Here is a 7,500-nt window from a genome sequence, read left to right on the forward strand (position 1 = left end):
TTCAGGGACCCCCACCTGACTGTCCATCATTCCCTCCACGCGACAGGTGAGGGACCACCTCATCAAGGCTTTCATTATTTGGGAGGAGATGACTCATCTGTGCCGCTCGATGTCACCATGGTCACTGCCAGACTCTCAGCTGTCACCTCGTCCTCCTCCCCCTCCTCCTCCTCCTCCCCCTCCTCCTCCTCCTCCTCCTGCTCTCTGATTTCCTCTTTTTCATGTTCCTTCCTTTTCATTTCGTTCTCCTCTGCTGGTCATCATGCTCTCAAATCGCTTTGTCCTCCGTCTCTTTCACTTTGTTTTCCATTTATGAGTCTCACCTGTGGAGACACCTGCAGCTGAGTCATTCATCATAAACAGCCTTCCTCCTCCTCTCCTCTGCTTCCTCTCCGCTCGGCTGTTTAAACAAATGCTGCAAACACTCACTGCAAATGCGTTCACAAGTGGAGTTTCAGACCTCGTGCCGTCATGAAAGTGAGCGATTTATTGTGACTGACCACTCGAAGCACTTTACGGCACAGCAGCATTCATCCATTCATCCATTCATCCATTCACACACTGATGGCAGAGTGAGGATTCGCCGTCTGGACTGCTCGTCTTCACCAGCCTGTGGAGATGCTGCAGCCCCAGCAGGCCCCTCCACAGAGGGTCCTCAGGAGCGCCCCCTGCAGTCCGCAGAGCTGAGTCTCCTCAGCAGACAGACAGACAGAGGGACAGACAGACAGACAGATCCGCTCTTTAGAGGTCAACTGAAACCACTTTAAATGTAGTGACCTGAAACCTGCATTAATCCAGGTCCGGGCCTGTAAACGGACTCGTGTTCAGTCGCTGTGTGGTTTCAAACCTCCAGCAGGGGCGTTGCTTTGTGGCTGATCCTTTATCCACTGAGAGAAGACATTTCCCCTCAGGGACGGATAACGAATCACATCATTACCGGCTGCACTGATGGAGACGACCCACAAACACAAAAAGTCAAACCCACTGAAAAGGACCTGTGTGGACCCCTGGTGGACCCCCCTGTGTGGAACCCTGGGTTAAATGCTGTGTGGACCCCTGGTGGACCCCTGGGTTGACCCCTGGTGGACCCCTGGTGGACCACAGGACCTGCAGACCACCTTCAGAGGAGTCCGACCACAGGAAGGCCGCCTGTGACACCGCTCCTCTGTACCTGACACCAATTAAACGCAGTCAGTGCACCAGAGTTCAATCTGAGAGACGAATCTCTGAAAAGACACTCGAGTTTCTTCATGTTCAGGTGCTGCATCGCTGATCAGAGCAGCTTTAAGCAGCTGGTGTTACAGTAATGAGGGTGTCAGGTGTGTCCTCAGGTGTGTCCTCAGGTGTGTCCTCAGGTGTGTCCTCAGGTGCTGTCAGTTTGCTGTTGCTTGTTTTGAACTCATTGTCTGAGTTCTAGTGAACTTCTCTGGAACCCTCCAGCTGTCGCTCGTGACTCTTTCACAAACAGCCGTGAAAAAACGCTGCGTTCATGAATTTTTTAAAGGTGTTTTACAAAGACGAGGGTGTTCACCTGTAGACCCACAGAGATCTATGAAAGAGTGAACGATTCACCATGAAGCAAAATGAGCAGTGATGAGAAACCAGGAGATGATTCAGTTTGATTCTCCTCCCGCCGATGACGGAACAACTCCACGTGGAGACGGAAGGAAACTGAAGAGGAAGATTCAACGACGTTTAACTGGAGATTAAAAGTCATGAGGATGACGATAAGAATGGAGAAGAACCTGTAAACCATGTTCTTACAGAACAGACGAGGAAACCACCTCACAGTCTGATCGGACGCTGTCATGTGACCGTGGACGTGGCCGGCGTGTTTCTGCCTCGACGTTCTGAAGACGGACGACTGAAAGTTGGTCTTGGATCCGTCTCCTCATCAGATTCCTCAGTTCATGACCAAGTCAATAACTAACAGGAAGCAGGTGGGCTAAGGGGGCTGCAGGACCCCCTAAAACCAGGTTTTATCAAATCTGAGAGAGTTTTGAATGTGAGTGAGAGCTGAGGGAAACAGCCTTCAGAACAATAATAACTGACTGACTCAGCTGTTGAACACCTTCTGTCCAGAAATTACCTGGAAAATAGATTTTCTCAGCCACAGCAGCTGGAGCTGAGGACGGTGGAAGTGCTGGCAATTACTGCCTATTCCATCCAAAGCGTGTTTGCAGTGATAAAATTAGTGGATTGTGTTTTCAAGAGCTGGTGAGGCGGCAGGACGGCAGCGCCAAGACGAGACGAGACGGCAGCCGAACAAAAGAGACGACAGAGAGCTGAACGTGAAGAGAGGAGAGCTCACATCGAGGCGGCTCGCAAACGTCCAAATGACAAATCATGATTACAGCCGCCAGAGCGGAACAATGCCGGTGATTAAACGAGCCCAGAGCGAGGGATGAGGACGTGGACGGGAGAGAGACGAAGGGGGAAGTCAAAGAAACGCAGCTCTGTGAACAAACTGTTACAGGATCAGTCTGATGTCTTTCTGCCGGGTTAACAGTGCTCTGATGTTCCTTTTCCTGATCAACAAGAGCGAAGAAGAGCACCGTTTCTTTCTTCTTCATTCTCAAGAAAATCCCACAAAACAGAAAAAACCGCTGACGTGCCGTCAGGAGCACGGCCAACCAGCAGGCGGCGGTATGACCACAACAGTCGGATTCGTAAAGTCGAGACCAGTTCTCAGTTCTCCATTTTGACCTGGAAAGTGAGGCTGCTCACTGTCTCAATTTAGCATGTTAGCATGCTAACATTCGCTAATTAGCAGTGAACTCAAAGTCCAGCTGAGGCTGACTGCCGTTAGCTCATAAATCAAAGGATAAAACACGAACACCACATTTATCACAACCATCCTGCAGCTGCTGAGACGTCTCAGTCAAAACCACAGACGTGAACCTCACAGTGGCGCTAGAAGAAGACTCTGAGGATCAAAGTCAGCAGGTTCAAAGCTTCAGGACAATCCGTCCAGCTGAGACGTTTCAGTGTGGACCGACGTGGCGGACCTCAGCGTGCTGAAGGTTTGACTGGGAGCTACGACCTGGACCATTTTTCCACAGAAAAAGGGTCCAGAGGCTTTCCTGAGGCATCGTGAGACGTCTTAGAAACAGGACACTGGAGGACATCGTCACCTCGCTGACAGGAGCTGCTCCACAGTGTGAACCCGTCAGTGCTTCCAGATGAGCTTTTTGTTTACTGTGTTTTTGAAGTGACGGGTGTCCTTTGACTTCTGTGACCCAGCGTCTCCGTCTGTCACACCAACTGTCTTCTGTCTGCGTGAAGCTGCCACAAATCTGACTTGAACAGCTTTGACGGCCAAAGGCCACGCCTGGAACGACGTTATCTCCAGCATGTAGATTACAGGCAGTCGGAAAACGTCTCACATTTGTCAGGATGGACTGAGCGAGCTGTGAAGTCTCTGGAGCCAGAGGTGCTAATCCTCCTCAACCACGGCTTTAATCAGAAAACTGAACCACATCAATGCAGATCTTCTGTCCACACCACAGAAGACAGACAGACAGACAGGTTGAGGGTTAAATTCTGCGTCCATACCGTCAGCGTCTGTGTTGACGTGGTGCTTTCAGGAACATTCAGGACTTTAGAAACAGTGCTTCTACCATCATGAGGTGTTTGTTGTGTGAAGCTTGCTAGCAGATGATTGGTTTACTTGCATTCAGAGGCGGGTCTCCCCGTCACAGGGTGGAGGTTTTAGCCCGCCAACATGAACGAACCAGCTGACTGGTTAGCACAGGTACAGGTGTTCTAATCAGCTGCTTCGTTTCACTTTATTGGACTGGAACCTGGCTTTGATTCCCGGGTCGGGCCTTTCTGTGCGAAGTTTGCATGTTCTTCCCGTGCATGCGTGGGTTCTCTTCGGGTGCTCCGGCTTCCTCCCACAGACCAAAAACATGCTCATTAGGTTAATTGGTGACTGTAAAATTGCCCCTAGGTGTGAGTGTGAGTGTGAATGGTTGTGTGTTTGTGCACTGCGATCGACTGGCGACCGGTCCAGGCTGTACCCCGCCTCTCGCCCGTTGACGGCTGCGATAGGCTCCAGCACCCCCTGCAACCCCGAAAGGGATACGCTGTATAGAAAATGGATGGATGGTCTGGAACCTTCACAGTTTCTGTCTGCTGGTTTTATTGGTTCATATCAGTTCGCTCTCGGCTGGAAATGAAACGCTGACGTGTTCGATGCTTACTTCACCAATAAACCACAGACAGCTTGTCCACCTGGATGTTCTGCAGTGGACGAGAGACAAAAAGACATTCAGCACTCACCACCATCCCAGCTTTTCACAGAAAGAACGTGGAGGAGTGAACGATGAAGCATGGAAGCTTTCATTCATTCATGCATTCATTCATTCATTCATTCACACGTTTCAGCAGTTTGATCGTTGACACCTGATGTCAAATACTCTGGTTACACTTACACTGAGTCTCTCTCAGCATCTGTCTTACGCTGAGTCTGTCTCTCAGCGTCTGTTTAAAGTATCTGGACATACTGAAGTATCTGAAGTACACTTATTTCACAGTACTTGAGAAAATATTCCACTTCTTTCCTCTGAGAGTGAAAGCTGTGAGAAGACTCAGTTGACTTCCTGCTGAGCAGCAAACAGCAGACAGACTCAGAGAGCAGCTGGTGGACATTTAGCATTTAGCAGCTAAAGAGCTGGAGGAGACCAAAACCAGAAGTCAAAGAGAGAAGACAGGACTGATGTCCATCAGAGACTCAGACAGACTCCACATCGATCACCATGTTGATCTGCAGCTGCTCGATGAAGACGGACGGTTCAACAAGGACAGAAGACAACAAAGGACTGATCAGCATATGAAGAACACGCAGACTGAGCTGGTCTAATCCTGCTGTTTGATGAAGACGATGGGCCGATGAAGACCAAGTGTGTCCCCTTCCTCGTTCTCTCTTTGTTCTCTTTTCTTGAAGAATCTATTTCCAGCCTGCAGCCTGACAGGCTTCAGTATCGCCCATGGTAACGCCATTCGCTTCATAACCTTCGTCTCTGTGGATACCAGCCCTCCATTATGTGACAAACGGCGCTCCATGAGTCACACGGCCGCACTGACCATGTGACACGTGCTCGCCGCCTCCAGGAGACGGATACACCTGCATTTCTAATAAATTCATGTGTGTGCGTGTGTGTGCGCGTATGGCCATGTGTGTGTGTGTGCGTGGCCGTGTGTGTGTGTGTGTGTGTGTGTGTGTGTGTGTGTGTGTGTGTGTGTGTGTGTGTGTGTGTGTGTGTGTGTGCGCGTGGCCATGTGCGTGTGCGTGCGTATGGCCATGTGTGTGTGTGTGTGTGTGTGTGTGTGCGTGCGTGTGCGTGCGTGCGTGTGTGCGTGTGTGTGTGTGTGTGCGCGCGTGTGCGTGTGTGTGTGTGTGTGGCCATGTATTCCTCCAGTCAGTCCTCTGAGGGCGGGCGATGCTGCATGTAAACGTTACCTGTAACTCACATCACGACAGTCGGCTTCCCTCACAGAGCGTCTCAGTGCTCTCGTTGGACGTCTTCATTGATGTTAATTCTAATCTGGATTCTGTTCATCAGGCTTGTCTGTCTGTGCTGTCAGTGAGTTCACTGTCCTGCAGAGCAGACACTCAGTAAAGCAGCGGGACGCGTCCTCGTCCAGCTTCCTGTGAGCTTGGCCGTCATGACTGTCTTTGCTGCAGATCCTTCAGAAAAGCTTTCAATAGACGTTTAATTAGAGACAGTGTGTGTTTTGCACATGAAAAGGTTCGGCGTGGACACACAGCGAGATGAGACAGAAGACAAACACAAACACATGAAAACAAAGGAAACAAACGTCATAAATAATTCACTGATCGTCCCGTTTGATCCGACACACATCCAGAGCGGACTTCAACAGGAAACAGAATAAGTGAAGCTCAGCGAGCCTCCGAGTCCTCCCAGGTCCAACTCCCAGCCACATCCTGCAGCGGTGCCACAGTGAAATCCATCCCCGCGTCCTGAACAGCTGTAGCTGACGAGCTAACCGCTAACACACAAGTCGCATGCTAACAGCGTCAGTTTGTCTCTGAGCATCTTCCTCTTTACTGTTCATCACTTCGTCCTGTTACTGCAGAGCCAAAGGTTCAGTCATGACGGTTAGCATTAGCTTTCAGCTAGCAGGACAGCAGGCTCACTCAGTGTTTGAGCAGCTGGATTAGCATCTGGCCTCTCTGAAGCAGCACATTAGGAGCTTCAGTGAATCTGGATGCTAATAAAAGCTAAGATAGCTTCCTCCTTTTTGAGCTCTCCATCCAATCAGAGCTCAGCTCTGTTATGCCGGCTTGCTATTGGTCAGCGGCACAGAGCTCTGGCAGGTTTATGGGGTGTGTTCTTACAGGTGAGTGAACAGGTGAGTTGAGCAGAGCACACAGTGAACAACATGCTGCAGACCCAGAATCAGCCTCGATCAGCGGTCCATCGTCTCAGACATGTCTCTAATCCTTCATGCAGACTCATGAAGGAGGTCCGACTGTCGGATTGAAACGTGTAAACATCAGATTACAATAACAATGTTTTCAGACAAACTGAAAACGTCACAGCACAGAAAACATTTCTCAACGCGATGCTGCTGATCGTTCCACCCCGAGCGCTGACGGCAAAACATGTTGATTTCATTTCATTTGTTTGTTTGTTTGCTTCTGCTTTAGTTCATTTGTTAAAACATCGATTTTTCTCAGTGAGACAAAAGCACAACACACGTGGACAGACGATGAAAGGATGGCGTCTTCATCGGACAATAAGGAGCGTTTGCTTCTTGTCGAGCTCTTCGTTTCCTCTGGAAACGACGAACGGCAGCACGAAGGCGTGAAAGGAACCGTTCACACAGAACCGAGAGAAGCTCTGAACACACTAACGAGGCTCTGCACTGATTAACTCATTAATGTGGAACATAATGAACGAGTTAATCACACATCATAAAACTCAACGCCGGTTCACTTCTGCACAAAGAGAAGGATGAAGGTGAAGAGGAAGAGGAGGAGGAGGAGGAGGAGGAGGAGGAGGAGGAGGTGCAGAGGTCGCCGCTGACAGTCGACAAACGACAAATCAACCAAATCAAAGCACGGGGACGAGCAGCAGAGACGAATGTCCCCCGCAGGCCTCACCAACACACCCAGTCCAACTCGTCTCCGCCTGCAGACGCCGCTCAGACTCAGAGCTCAAACACGTCATCTGCTCAGAGGAAGCGGCTGACGGCGTCTTCAGCGAGTAGGACAGCGCGTTTCCTCCCGAGACTGTGAACCAAACGTGCTCCATCCAAATCACAGCGTGACATCACGATCCCCAATTATCCAACGTTAACGATACGCTGGGCTCAAGACTGAAGAGTCCTCCTGAGCGAACGTCCACAGTCTGCGATCCTACGTCAGAGTGAAGGCTGAGAAACGTGAGGAGTGTGAGAGTCACACCTTAGAAACCTCGTCCTGATCCCGGTGGGCCTGATAATCAATACACTGATCAGGATCAATACGTT

The 7,500-nt window shown here is 50.2% G+C and overlaps 2 protein-coding genes across 2 annotated transcripts in view; one reads left to right on the forward strand and one right to left on the reverse strand.

Moving 5' to 3' along the window:
- Nucleotides 1-7,057, forward strand: part of LOC139340352 (GDP-Man:Man(3)GlcNAc(2)-PP-Dol alpha-1,2-mannosyltransferase-like) — an 82,060-nt gene extending 75,003 nt beyond the window's left edge. The window contains exon 7 of the transcript XR_011602947.1: nucleotides 7,043-7,057. The gene's annotated coding sequence lies outside the window, so the exon portion shown is untranslated. The remainder of the gene's footprint in view (nucleotides 1-7,042) is intronic.
- LOC139340353 (5-hydroxytryptamine receptor 2A-like) overlaps nucleotides 1-7,500 on the reverse strand; it is a 21,306-nt gene that overhangs the window by 9,089 nt on the left and 4,717 nt on the right. The window lies entirely within an intron of this gene.

This window comes from Chaetodon trifascialis, chromosome 12, assembly GCF_039877785.1.
Source record: "Chaetodon trifascialis isolate fChaTrf1 chromosome 12, fChaTrf1.hap1, whole genome shotgun sequence".
In the NCBI taxonomy this organism is placed as follows: domain Eukaryota; kingdom Metazoa; phylum Chordata; class Actinopteri; order Chaetodontiformes; family Chaetodontidae; genus Chaetodon; species Chaetodon trifascialis.